This window comes from Triturus cristatus, chromosome 1_1 (genome assembly GCF_964204655.1).
Source record: "Triturus cristatus chromosome 1_1, aTriCri1.1, whole genome shotgun sequence".
NCBI classification, from domain to species: Eukaryota; Metazoa; Chordata; class Amphibia; order Caudata; family Salamandridae; genus Triturus; species Triturus cristatus.
The window spans coordinates 100023311-100038342 of record NC_140579.1 but is presented as its reverse complement, the minus strand read 5'-3'; the positions used below and the strand labels follow the sequence as shown (position 1 = coordinate 100038342).

Genomic DNA, 15032 nt, shown 5'->3' with positions numbered 1-15032 from the left:
CGCCAAACTGGGAGTGCTCCAGTACATGCAGTTCGACTGGCTTTATTGCAGAGCTGAGATACTCCCCAGCTCCGTCATATAAAGTTCAGCTCTATGCCAAACAGCCGATTGCAATGATAGCTTTCGCTTTACATTGCATAAGGATCTTTTTTGCCAATTCGAAGAGTAACCGCAGTATCGTTTAACAATTACTGCTTATTGAATATATCAACATAACGTTGTAATTTATGGGTGGAATTCCCCTTTATCGCAGCTGTACTTATGGTACTGACTGCCGGCAGAAACCCACTTCATGTTTTTGGGCCACCCCGGTCACAGAGAGAATTTGTGGTATGTCTGCCCATTTCTTGACTAAGACTGTTCACAGTTCATGCTTATTATAAGTATGTGATGTCATCACTCACTCACTTACATGCAATGACATACGTGCCTACTGTTGGTCGTCTGATAACGCATATTTATTAAACTGGCTTAGGCCTACTGAATTAGTGTTTTTTGAAAGGTGAGCTCATGCATACCTAACTTAGGTGCAAATATGTGCATTTGGTTGAAGAAACCTCCTTTCGTCATTTGCATTATCCCTATTCGTGAGATGTTGCTGTTCTAATAAGATTGGCTGACAGAGTCCACCACTATGTTGAGATTTCCTTGTGAGCAGAATTGCGCCCATAGGCAGGATTGTGGAGCATTCCTGGATGGGTCAACCAGCATAAGTATGTGAAAATCTACAAGCATTGCCTGCAGGCGCAAAAAGTTGTGGGTATTCACTAAATATTTCCAGTCAGTTTCCCAACCTGAAAATGCACGAAGGTTTACTCCTTAAATGTATTTTCTTAGTGGAAATGAGAATGGAGCACTTTTAAGTGTACATTTGTGTCGCATTCTGCATGCAGAAATAAATGTGTGTTCATTAAATATTTGCACTGTTTATGCATGTGACTTCTCCTGGGAAATGGGTGGTGATGAAGATTCACAGGGTTACTCCAAAAACGTTTTGAGGTTTCAAAGTCGGAAATGTACACTATGGTGCCGATTCCGATCCTGGAGAAACCGGGTACGAACCGTCGGACGGAGCATTTTCTCCGTCCGACGCGTACCCGGTTGCAACAATCTCCAAACATGGAATTACGATTTGCACGGAAATAGCATTTCCGTCCGAATCGTACAAAACGCCAACCGACGAAAATACACGGACAAATGTGACCCGGGAAAGCGCCGACGTGACGTCGGGACGCATGCAGCCATCGTTTCACGAACCAGGAATTACGATTCGTGCCAACAGCAGTCCGGACGGCAATATTTTTCCGGCACCCAAAAAGTGCCGGGAAAGCGAAGTACGCCACAAAACGACCAGATTTGGGGGCCTGGTACGCGCCGTACCCCCCCCCCAGCCCCCGTATGTACGGACCGTACCCCCCCCAGCCCCCGTACGTACGGACCGTACCCCCCCCCAGCCCCCGTATGTACGGACTGTACCCCCCCCAGCCCCCGTATGTACGGTCCGTACCCCTACCTGTGTATGTACAGCAAAACTGCCCTGATATGCGAAGGAGGGCCACTTTTATTTTGGTGCCAGGACATAATTTCTGTCCGAGTGGGTTTGTGAAGCGTGTGAATGTATGTGAGGGCGGGTCCTGCCTCGGGTGCGCCCCAAGGCGCCCTTAATCTCCCTTTCGCACACATGCTTGGTCCTGTCCGCTCTGGCTGTGGGAGACTTGAATGTAATCAGCAGCTAATTAACGCAATACCCAAAGAATAAGCCAACCGGCCCTTCCAGGGAGCAGCATCAGGTGAGCGCCCACAGGTCTCGAGGCCACAGAGTCTGTGACTGCAGGTTCAGGGGAGGGTGAACAGCCCCAGGGGGCGAGGAATTCCGTTCCTGCAGCCACCTGTAACAAATAAAACTCTGCACGTGCATAGCACACTGTAGCACTTCCGATGTGTCTAGGCACTTTGATCAGTTTGAAGCAAGGCAGCTAAAATGTTATAGCTGTGGCTTGGCTGAGCGGCCTGTCGGTGTCAGGCGTGAGTTGCTCGTACAAGCCTGCTTCTTTTTGGCACTCTGGGATATGTAGTCCAAGTTTTGTAACCGGAAAAGCGAAACAATAAGTACCAAACGTAAGGTGACAATCTAAGGGACAACTTAAGACATTCGCGGGCCTCTCTCTTACCAAGATGCGAGGCTGAGAATACAGCCCCCCTTCTAAAAAAAAAAAAAAAAAAAAAAAAATCCCGGGATCGGGCTGAGGCCACACTCCCTCCTTACACCACTCTGCAAACGCGGAGGGGGAACTAATTCCCCTTGAATACTGGGGGTCCCTGGGGACCAACTAGCCCACCAGGAACCTCCAGTATGCGCCAGGGGGCTGCGTTGCAGAGAGGTGTAAGGAGGCCACGCCCCTTTTTACACCTCTCTGCAACGCAGCTGTGGCGCTTACTGGAGGTACCTGGTGGCCTAGTTGGCCGCTAGGGGACCTCTGGATTCAAGGGGACTTAATCCCGCAACTTAAAACCTGCCTGTGGTGATACTGTGCAAACATGCTCTGTGGCGCGTTTTAAGTTGGGGAATTCATTCCTCTTCAATCGCGAGGTCCCAAGGAGGCCAGGGGCGTAACAAACAACCCCGCAGCCCCTGCGGTGCGGGGGGCCCCCAGTCTTCGGTAGGTGAAGGGGGCCCCCTCAGCTCTTCAGTAAAGAGCTGTGAGTGAAAGGCTTCCTCTAGAAAGCAGGTGCAGCCTGCAGCCTGCTCTGAGCTCCTCGCGCTGACCCAGGGCAGGACTGAACTGAAGAGAAACAAAGTAACAAGTTACATTGTTTCTCTTCAGTCAGAGCCCGGACGGGAAAAGGATGGGGGCCGCACTCTTCAGAAGCACGCTTTCAGGGAGAGAGGTTAGACTTGTAAAGAGCAGGACAGATAACATTCTGCAGCTTTGTCGGTAAGTCTAGCAGTTTTAATTGTGAGTTTTAATTGTGTGCTCCTTCAAAAAACATGCTGCTATGTTGTGGGTTGATAACAAATGCCTAATATGTTTTAAAATGCAGCATTTACATTTCTACAGATAGTTAGGTTATCTGGGACTTTAATTAGTCCCAGCTGTAAATATCCTCCTGTCGCTGACCCTTTTCTCTGTCTCACAACACTAACAAGTGCAAGATATGTTACCTCCAGCCCCCAATTTTAGCATTCCCCGTCCCACCCTTCGTGTTAGTTGGCACTAGCTTGGTTTTATTTGACCTTTGCCAATGCTTGATTACTTGCTTCACAAGCATTGGCTGCCGCTGTATGGCTCCCACGTGCTGGCCTCACACTTCGGAGCTGAGGAGACCCGTCCCCTGTTGCTGTAGACGCCTCGGTGCTGTTGCTCCACCCTGGTATAGGTTGCCAGCTCCTCACTCTGCCCCTAAACCTCTTACTCATCAGCTCACAGCCTCACATCTACCGGGGCACATGAGCTGAGCTACCGGGAGCCGTTTGTTAGGTCTCGCCTGACCCAGCGCATGCATTGAGAGGGCTCCAAAAAGTGCTACCAGGCCAGCCTGGAGCTACAGTGCATGTGCGCTGGCGCGCGCGCGCCGTGCTTTACCGCGATTACTTTCACTTTCACGGCCGCTTTGATGTTTGATCGTGATCGCGATCCCGATCACTTTCATAGCCAATAGGTCTCGCTTTTGGGACCTTATAAATATTTAGTTATGCAACTGTTGAATGGCTAAACACTTATAAGGTACCAAAGGCGAGACCTATTGGCTATGCCAATGCTTGTGTTGGTTTTGGCACTGTTCTGTGGTATTGCTTGCTGTGCTGGAAGGAGAGAGGGCTCCTTCCTGTCCACCTCTAAACAGGTGCCGGGGACTACAGAGAAAGGGGGGCATGTTACAATAAATTACCTAGTATTACATTCTCTCTATAATGGTGAGTTCCAGTCAGAACATGCCAAATGTGGCCTTCGGGCTAAACGCACTGCTACTGGGTGCCAGAGACACACAAAAATCACTAAACAGCTCCCGGGAATCGGCTAAGCTTTATCCAAACTGTTCTGAAGTGCTGCTCACTGGGTATTAAGAAGTCTTTTCTTGCACTTTTTCGTCGAACAGCACGTCACACAGACCGGTCTGTGTGCAACCCATTAATAAAACAAATTGTACCTCTGCCAGTGGCATAGCGATAACTTTTGTTGAAATAGTGCCAAGAAACACGCTTATGCTGTTTGTGAGCGCTATAAAACACATAAATTGTACCTATTTCAGCTGCACGCAAGTTACCAACTGAAGCGTGTTACAATAGTGCTTAATGGAAGGTCCTTGCTCTTCATCTGATGTGTGCATAAATTGAAAAGCATGTCATGCTTTGTTAGCACTGGAGTCGTAGAAGAATATGGAAGGATTTGCTGTCTTCGTCTTTTTCTCATCTTGGTCTCTTTCAATCTTACTTTCATTAATCTTGCACTTAATTTACTAGCACCAACTTTTCCTACTTATGCCTACTGCTGATTTTTGTTTCGACTCATAGGTTTCTTACTGTGCTACGTAACCTCTTAATTTTACCTCTCTTACACCTCATATTTGTTCCCACTCTTACGTTTTATTATTCCAACATACTCTTGCTTCCACTTACAACTTATTACGCCTATTTCCTCCTGCACTTACTCATTTCTCCTCTTACTCCTATTACGTCTTCTAACTGCTATTCTTACTTTTGCTACCGTATTTGCCAATGCCCTTATTACCATTAACTTAGTCCTACCTACTCCTACTTGCACTCTTACTCCTGCATACTCCTACTTGAACCTACCTTCTACTACTTTTACATCTAAATACTTCAGCTCTTCTGCTTAGCCCTTCAAATGCCTATTCTTACTCCTACTTGGGAGAGGAGTTGGCTTAACGGCTAGGGCGGTCGACCTCGAATCTGGGGAACTGGGTTCAAGTCTCAGCAATGACACTGAACATCCTGTGATTCTGGGCAAATCTCTTAATCTCCCCGTGCCTTTACAAATATGAATGTGAGATCATGTAAAGTGCTATGATACCCGATAAGGGTCAAGTTCGCGCTATATAAAACTCCATAAAAAAAATAAAAAATGAACAGGATCTGCTTGGTCGCATTGGAAGGTAAACAAGCATTTGCAATGCAATTGGTCTCGCATTTGTGAGAGTTAGAGCTATTGACATTGTAAAGGACAGTGAATTTTACCTATGTGTTTTCTGCTTGGAGTGGAGTGAATGTGTGTGGTGTCAAGTGGACATATGTGGTTTGGATTGGAATTGTTAGTTGTGGAATTGTGTTGTGTGGATTGGATCTGTGTAGCGAAATAATGTAATTATGTGGATAGTAATTATGTGGTATTGAGTGTACTGGAATTATGTGGAGTGGGATTGTGTGTCATGGAGTGGGATTGTGTGTCTTGGAGTGAGATTATCTGGAAAAGTATTTTGCATTGTAGAGTGGTATGTAGTGGAGTTTACTTATGTGATGTGCTGTTAAATATTATAGCATGATGTGGAATTTTGTGGTGTAGATTGGATGTATGTGGTGTGATGTAATTCTGTTGTTGGTTTGAATTATGTAGTTTGTTGTTGAATTATGTGGTGTGGAATGGAAATTTGTAGCGTTGAAATGTGTGACGTGGAAGTGTGCGCTGCTGTGTGAAAATTATGTTGAGTGGTATTATGAGACATGGTGTAAAGTGTAGTTATGTGGAATGTTGCTACGTGGCATAGACTGGATTTATGTGGAGTGTATTTATGCAATATGAATGAGAGCATAATTATGTGGAGGTTAATTATGTGGTGCTGAGTGGGATTATGTGGAGTAATTATGTGTGATGAATTGTGTGGGGATGAATTGTGGAATTGTGAAACGTGTGGAATTATGTGGCATGGTGTGGTGTATAATTGTGCGGAGTGGAATTATGTAACATGTTGCAGAGTTGTATTTTGTGGAGGGTAATTCTGTGTTTTGGAGTGGAGTGTAAATATGTTGTGTGACGTATAATTATATAGGTTGAAGTGGAATTATGTTGTTGTATCTACGTGTATTGCTGCTTAGCCAGTCTGCTTGGGTATGTGAGTGGAATGATGGAATTCCTGATGACTATTGGAATGTTGGTGTGCCTGGCTGACTGGGAGGTATGACAGTTGGAGAGAGTGGGCTGAGCAGCAGAGATGCAGTTCCTGGTGGGACCATATATGGACTGTACATCAACCATATAACAACCTGATCTAACTCATCTACTATGTAACTACCATCTTATAATCAACCAATAAACAACTACTTGGATCTACCACATTGATAACATCTTTTCATTGCAACATTGGCGACGATCTGGAAGAAACATATGTGTACTTGAATTGTGTTGTGTGGAGTGTAATTATGTGGTTTGGAGTGCTATTAAGTTGTGTGGAATGTTATGTGATGTGGAATTATGTGGTATGGAGTGAAGTAGAAATATATGTTTTTTCATTTTTAGGATTGTAATTATGTGGTATGGAATGTAGGGTTAAATTATTTATAGTTGAATAGTGTGACATGGAATTATGAGATGTTCAAATGTGCTGAGTTTGGTAGAATTAGGTAGCATGGATTTGAGCAAGCTGTGCATGCGAAGGCTTTTATGTCATGGGGTATAAAGTTGACGATTGTCTATTTTTCTTTGTAAAAATAATTTGGGCTGTTTCTTTACCTTCCGGTACATTTCTGAACAGTTTGTGAAGCTAAATTGTAATGTTGCTTTGTGTGCGCATGCAGGAAAGAACGAGTGTATGTGGAATGTTACTACGTGGCATAGACTGGATTTATGTGGAGTGTATTTATGCAATATGGATGAGAGCATAATTATGTGGAGGTTAATTATGTGACGCTGAGTGGTATTATGTGGAGTAATTATGTGTGATGAATTGTGTGGGGATGAATTGTGGAATTGTGTAACGTGTGGAATTATGTGGCATGGTGTGGTGTATAATTGTGCAGAGTGGAATTATGCAGCATGTTGCAGAGTTGTATTTTGTGGACGGTACTTCTGTGTTTTGGAGTGGAGTGTAAATATGTTGTGTGACGTATAATTATATAGGTTGAAGTGGAATTATGTGTAGTTGAATTGTGTTATGTGGAGTGGAATTATGTGGCTTGGAGTGCTATTAAGTTGTGTGGAATGTTATGTGATGTGGAATTATGTGGTATGGAGTGAAGTAGAAATATGTGTTTTTTCATTTTTAGGATTGTAATTATGTGGTATGGAATGTAGGGTTAAATTATTTATAGTTGAATTGTGTGGCATGGAATTATGAGATGTTCAAATGTGCTGTGTGTGGTAGAATTAGGTAGCGTGGAGTTCAGTAAGCTGTGCACACTAAGGCTTTTATGTCATGGGGTATAAAGTTGACGATTGTCTATTTTTCTTTGTAAAAATAATTTGGGCTGTTTCTTTACCTTCCGGTACATTTCTGAACAATTTGTTAAGCTAAATTGTAATGTTGCTTTGTGTGCGCATGCAGGGAAGAAGGAGTGTATGCAAAAAATCATCCTATGACTCAGTATTAACTTCCACAACTCTAAGCCGTAATCCCAATCCTAGAATGAGTTATCCGTTTGCTTTACAACAGTTAGTAAAACAAGGAAGTGCTTTGCGAGTCTGTAAGTAGCAAAGGTTTTAAAGGGACTTGTTTTTGTGCAAAGTATTGCTTTTCCCAGTTCAAGGAAGGGATAAAAAAATATTTTCAGATAATAATAGGGGTGACAGGATGGTGCGATAGCAGAATATTGATTTGTGTGGATCTGGTGAGGACTGCGGGCAACAAGTGCTTAATACGCTATTTGCATAAGAAAATGCTATATATTTTTTTCGTTATCCTCAATTAGTTATTAGTAAGGAAGGGGGAAGAGAAGCGTTCACCGACAGCATTCGGTTAGTCTTAGGGAGACAAAGAATGCTGTGGTCTGTGGTAGATGGCGCCCAGAAGGCATAAGTATATGTATCAGGAGCTGCTAATGAAAGGAAGTGGAAATGCGCTTTAGACGTTGCTGGTATTGATGGCTACTGTGCGGTTGCAGACTTTGCTGGGCTGACAGTTGGTGGGGAAATGCTATGTTGTCATTGTAGGTTTAATTCATGAAACGCATATTCTCTCTGGTGTTTGTCCTTGGGGTACTTGTTGACTGGTGCTACATATGGGATCTGGTTTGCCTTTGACTGCAGGTATGGTTTAGTGGGGTACATAGTGTAAATTAATGTTGGCATGAGGAAACAAAAATCGGCCCCTTTGTACATTTGATATTATTGTGTGCATCATGCAGAGGTTGAAAAGTAGCAGGAACGGTTTTGATGCCGTATAGGCTAGCAGGAAGAAGTGTGTTGAGGTGGTCAGTTGAAGAGATTGTTTAACATTTTTTAAACTTCCATAGTGGCATTGGGGAGGACAGCAGCTGAAAGGCTTTGTCTTTACTGGTAGGCAGTGGTTAGATGGTGACCGGTCATCAGTCTTTCTGTGGGTGATGGACAGGGGAGCAGTAGGCGGCGGTCATAGGTTTGCAGTGACATCCGAGGGGTGGTTTTAAAGGCGGGCAGAAAAGCATAATTGCAGGATTCATAGGGGTGAGGGTAGAGTGTAATGGATGCTTTAGTAGCAGGCACGACGGAAGTGATCTGGGTATGGAGGTGGTTAACTGAGCGGGCTTCGCTTGAAGGTGGGTCATCAAGTAGGAGGATGTGTAGAGTGGGCTGGCTGGATACAGTGTTATGTAACTTTGCTGGAGGGCGCAGCAGCAGTATTTACTGATATATGTAAATCGCCCGATGAGAGGGCGGATGTGACCAATAGAGGAACCAGAATCCTTTTTTTATGGCTGTGGTGAGCCCCGGCAGTATGGCGGATCGCTGGCCTGAGAGCTTTTGACTGGCAAGAAGAATGGGGGGGCCCCCTCCATGTACTTTTCAGGGGGGCCCCCTCAAGTTTCGTTACGCCACTGCAAGAGGCCAACTAGCCCACCAGGTAACTCCAGTAAGTGCCACGGAGCTGCGTTGCAGTGTTGTAAAAAGGGGCGTGGCCTCTGAACACCGCTCTGCAACGCAGCTCCCTGACGCATACTGGAGGTACCTGGTGGGCTAGTTGGCTCCCAGGGGACTGCAGGATTGAAGAGGAATTAATTCCCCAACTTAAAACGTGCCACAGGGCGTGTTTGCACATGTCACCTCAGGCCCCGCTCCCTTCCTTTACCAGTGTACAAATATTCCTCTAAAATCAGCCGAACTACGAATTACGATTTGCTCACCTGTTATCAGGAGAGAACCCAGGGCTGCATCTTTTAGCCCAGCACTGACCCTGAAAAATAATTCTAAGCGTACTTACCAGTAACTTGTATTTCCTTCCATAAGAATCCATTGTGTGCTTTTAAGTAGAAAAGTTTCTAAGTGTCTATTTTCACAAACTAAAAATATTCCTAAAAAATTGTCTGTATGACTTAAACACATTCTTTCAACTGTTTACAGGAGATTCAGGATCCAGGATCCACCACTGAGTAAGAAAAAGTAACGATAACAGTACTTACCTGCTAAGTGAATTTTCTGCCGTAGGATAACATTGGTGATTCTATGTGAAAAATTTTCTAAGTGTCAACTTTTAAAATACAATAATAATCCTTAAAAATCACTACTGTAACCAAAACGCTTTTACTCAACTGTTTACAGGAGATGTCCAAGGACTGAATCTAGCATCCAGTCCTGTGGTTAGAAAAGTAATCCATAAAGTAACTAATTGCATTTGACTAGAAATTTACATTGAGCTCAATGTTGCTTTGTGTTTGAAATTGTGTTGCCCATTGCAACAACTGTAACTACTGTACTTAAAAGTCTATTGCCTATTTGCAAAGTATTTAAACTAAAGTAATTCATTCTGAGAAAGTATATTTTGTATTGTAATGTATAATTTAAATTAAAAAAATATATATCTAAAAATAAACAGTTTAAACTATGTAGTAAATTAGTATAAAAAAAACAGTATAACAATTAATACATTAAAAATTGTCATTTACAAAACCTTTGAAATTCACTGAAAAAACCATAGGTTTCAGGCGTGATATAGTTAGGAATTAGTATTTAAAAAACCTTTGAAATTCACTGAAAAAACCATAGGTTTCAGGCCTGCTATAGTTAGGAATTAGCATTTAAAAAACCTTAGAAATTCACTGAAAAAACCATAGGTTTCAGGCCTGATATAGTTAGGAATTAGCATTTAAAAAACCTTAGAAATTCACTGAAAAAACAATAGGTTTTAGGGGTGTTATAGTTAGCTGGACATTTCACTCGAACAAAACCATTGAAATTCCTCCGATATAGTTAGTTGTACTAACTACATCTCGCGCGCCCGCAATCCACTGCTGATGTCACATATTACATCATTAGTGACATCACTGATGACATCTCAAATGACATCTCAAATGACATCACTGATGACATCTTCCAGTGAATGTGGTTTTGTTCGTTATTTAAATATGTATTATATATGTAATATATATATATATATAGCAATTTGCATTGAAGAATGAGTGGATATATAAATATAAATATCTGGATGGAGGATTTAGTAGCAGTGTGATTGACTGTTTACTTGACTAATTTATAGTGTCTCACTAAATATATTGGATGGTGACTAAACTGTGTGAATATCTGTATCACTTTGTAAGTTGCTGTGTAAACTGCTGCACCAGTGGTTTACTAGCTACGTGAAAGTCTATATTATTTATTGATTGGTTAACTGAGTATTTGTATAGGAGAGTGAATGTGTGTGTGTGGTTCGGTGGGGGGTGTGTTACTGCCCAAAGATGTGTGAATAGTTGATTCAGTAGGTATATGAAGTTAGAACTACATGTTATAAAAGTTGTTTGGGTGAGTGACTATCTTTATGGGTTTGGTGATGAGCCAATATATGTCTCAATGGTACATGTCCAACAAACTAGAAAAATAAAAGCCAGTGTATGTGTCAGTTGTTGTATATAAATAAGTATATATATGACTCAGTGATTGTATGAGTGACTGTATGGATAACTGTATACTTGTAATAGTGTTTTTATAACACACTAAGTATGATTTTATTATCTATATGAATAGATGAAGTGGTGTTTTTATAAGTGTATAGGTAAGTAAAAGTAAGTATGATCCATTGTTTGCATAAGTGAGTGGGATGACTTCATAAGTGATTAGGATGTGTGCTGGTGTGTAATGTCGATATAGGTGTATAAGTGATAGTGTTCTATTGATCATTGACAGCATGTATGAGTGAATCTATAGGTAAGTGATTAGATGTGTGTATAGATCTAGGAATCACTGAGTGGGTGTTTAGAAACTTGTATGGGTGTGTCAATGGTTTTAAATCTGGCACTCTGTATTTTACAGTGAGTGATGAAAGGTTATACTAGTGTATGATGAGGTGTATCTGATTGTCACGTGGATGATGTCATCAGTGATGTCATTTGAGATGTCATCATTGAGGTCACTGACCATGTCATGAATGATGTAATATGTGACATCATCAGCAGTGGATTGCGGGTGCGCGAGATGTAGTTAGTACAACTAACTATATTGGAGGAATTTCAATGGTTTTGTTCGAGTGAAATGTCCAGCTAACTATAACACTCCTAAAACCTATTGTTTTTTCAGTGAATTTCTAAGGTTTTTAAAATGCTAATTCCTAACTATATCAGGCCTGAAACCTATGGTTTTTTCAGTGAATATATATATTATACTCTGAAAAAACCATAGGTTTCAGGGGCGTTATAGTTAGTTGGACATTTCACTCGTACAAAACCATAGAAATTCCCCCGTTATAGTTAGTTCAGCTAACTATAACTCGCGTGCCCGCAATGCACTGCTGATGACGTCACATATTACATCACTCATAACATGGTCAGTGACATCACTCATGTATTCACTGATGACATCTCAAATGACTTCACGGATGACATCATCCTTGTGATAGAGTGGCAGACCTCCTCTCACCCTAATAGAACCTTTGATACAAACACTCAAAAATACAAATTAACATTTTCAAAACAATGGACATACCAATACCAGTTACAACACACCTATTCAGTAATTCCAAGATCTACACACACATCCACTCATTCACCAACAGTCCCTATACAGTCACTCTTACATGTACTCACTCATCATATGTACTCATACACCTATACATCCTGTTACACACCGCTACTCATCCATAGAGTTACACACACACACAGTCACACATGCAAACAAAGTATCAAACATCCATTTACTTGCATATACAGTTATACACACACTACCACACTTACTTCTATAGAAACTTACACATACTTACTCTCTTAAACAATCACTTATAGAAACACCTACTTATTTGTACAGGAACTCTTCCAATCTCTCACTCTCACATATACTCACTTATATACACCAATACTCACATATAATAGTTTAAAACATATGTAGTTATTCATAAAGACACTATTGAGACAGTCATTCACTCACTAATACACCCATACACACACTCATCCACCTATACAGTCCTGCACACATGCTGTCTTCAACACATACAAACAGTGAGTCACTCACTCATGCATCTATGCACTAAGTAATACACCCCACCGAACCATACAGACACTGAGACACTAATACTGATACTCAAAAAACCAACTAATAACCCATATAGACACTCATGTAGCTACTCACCAACCCATGCAGCCACTTCTACACAAAGTGAGAGACTGATACAGATATTTACATATTTAAACATTACTCACTAACCCATGTATTCACTAAGATACACTTAGTCAGTTATACAATCAATTTCACACAAAAAATCATTTAGACACTTTTATACCCATTTATTCCTCCATCGACCTTGAGATATACATACATAAAACATATTTAATTTTCAGAAAATCACAGTCACTGGATGATGTCATGAGTGATCTCATTTGAGATGTCATCAGTGAGGTCATGAGTGATGTCACTGACCAGGTCATGAGTGATGTAATATGCGACGTCATCAGCAGTGCATTGCGGGCGCGCGAGTTATAGTTAGCTGAACTAACTATAACGGGGGAAATTCTATGGTTTGTTCGAGTGAAATGTCCAGCTAACTATAACACTCCTAAAACCTATTGTTTTTTCAGTGAATTTCTAAGGTTTTTAAAATGCTAATTCCCAACTATATCAGGCCTGAAACCTATGGTTTTTTCAGTGATTATATATATTATACTCTGAAAAAACCATAGGTTTCAGGGGCGTTATAGTTAGTTGGACATTTCACTCGTACAAAACCATAGAAATTCCCCCGTTATAGTTAGTTCAACTAACTATAACTCGCGTGCCCGCAATGCACTGCTGATGACGTCATATATTACATCGCTCATAACATGGTCAGTGACATCACTCATGTATTCACTGATGACATCTCAAATGACTTCACGGATGACATCATCCTTGTGATAGGGTGAGAGGAGGTCTGCCACTCTATCACAAGGATGTTCCTTTGTTCCTTTTTAAATTAAATGTTTAAAGTGTTACCAGTCTATTCCAATCAGGATGGCTTCAGTTGTGCCATAAATTTGTCATAAGTAAGACTGTTAGCTCTCTAGTTGTTCTTTAGAACACTCAGGGAAGCTGCAGTAGAACACAAAGGCATCAACTGACAGGCTACTCCTGTTGAAATATAACAGGAAGATATTTGAGATCTCACTTGAAACATGTCCTAATTTTTCTTTCTACAGCACTAACCATAATTTCTATGACAAAATGAATCCCCTCATTTTGTTCCTTTTGAAATTAAATGTTTTAAGAGTTACCAGTTTATTCCAATCAAGATGGCTTCAGGTGTGCCATAATTTTGTCATAAGTAAGACTGTTAGCGCTCTAGTTGTTCTTTAGAACACTCTGGGACGCTGCAGTAGAACACAAAGGAATTCTACAGCAGGAGCGAAGGCGAGAATTATGCATAACTTTCCTCACTTTTATTACACAGCAAGTTAGAAGATTCAAGAAAAAACAAAACATAAGACCACAACTCCCATGAGGCTCGGGAGTAACCATGGCCACCAGAAGTCCAATCATAAGTAATGATGCAGTCCATAAACAGTTGCAGGCCCCGTAGTCCTTCCTCTTTCTTAACTGCTGGCCCGTCAGTTAAGTCCCTTCTCTCCTTACTGTGGCTTTGGGTCTTGGCTTAATGGGCTCTGTGTAGTTTTCAGGGACACTGTATTAATTGATTCTTACTTGTTGTAGTTATATTTACAGCCGGTGATTCTTCCGCTGTCAGTTGCGCGGTAGGCTTCGGCCCGAGCGCGTTCTTTCGATACGGAGCGGGTCCACAAGGTGGCGCTGTTTCGCGCCCTTAGCGAAACGCTCAGTTCTCGGCGCCGGTGATAGCGCCGTTTGTAAGGCATCGGCCTCAGAGTATTTGGAGCGATCGCTCATACCCGGTTCCTTGCCCCCTCGCCTGACACCGCTTTAGCGGTAGGACTGACGGGCTTAGCCCTTTTTGTAAGCATTTAAGTGCGGTCTCCTCCGCGTTGTATTTCTCACCGGGGGGTGTCAGCTCCTGGACACAGGCGAGGGGGAGGGGCCCCCCATAACTAATTTGGGGCATTTTGTCTGGTGTCCTCACCTCTTATTGAGATGAATGCTCAGAGAGAGCATGATTATACCCTATCTTTGTCCTCTGAGGAGGACCGGCTCTCCCAGGCGCGCAGACCTGCAGAGATGGACAGGCTCCTCTCTTCGGCCATCGCCCAGGCGCTTGCTCCTTTGCAGAAAAGTGTTGACCGTTTGTCCGCCCATGTGTTCAAGGGCACAGGAATACTGGGGGACGGGGGAGCCGGGCCTAGCGGTGTGACTACTACTCACCCGCGCAAGGCCCACAAGCGTGACGCGGGGCACCTTGAGGGCTTCAGTCGACTGGCGGAAGTCTTTCAGAAGAGTGCGCGCACGCTTTGTGATGCACCCTACCGGGAGGAGGTCTTACCCTGGGAAACAGGCGACGATGGCGCCACGGATTACGACCCTGAG

At 42.5% G+C, this 15032-nt stretch overlaps 1 protein-coding gene across 8 annotated transcripts in view; it reads right to left on the bottom strand.

Moving 5' to 3' along the window:
* LOC146869624 (upstream-binding protein 1-like) overlaps nt 1-15032 on the bottom strand; it is a 264392-nt gene that overhangs the window by 125519 nt on the left and 123841 nt on the right. The window lies entirely within an intron of this gene.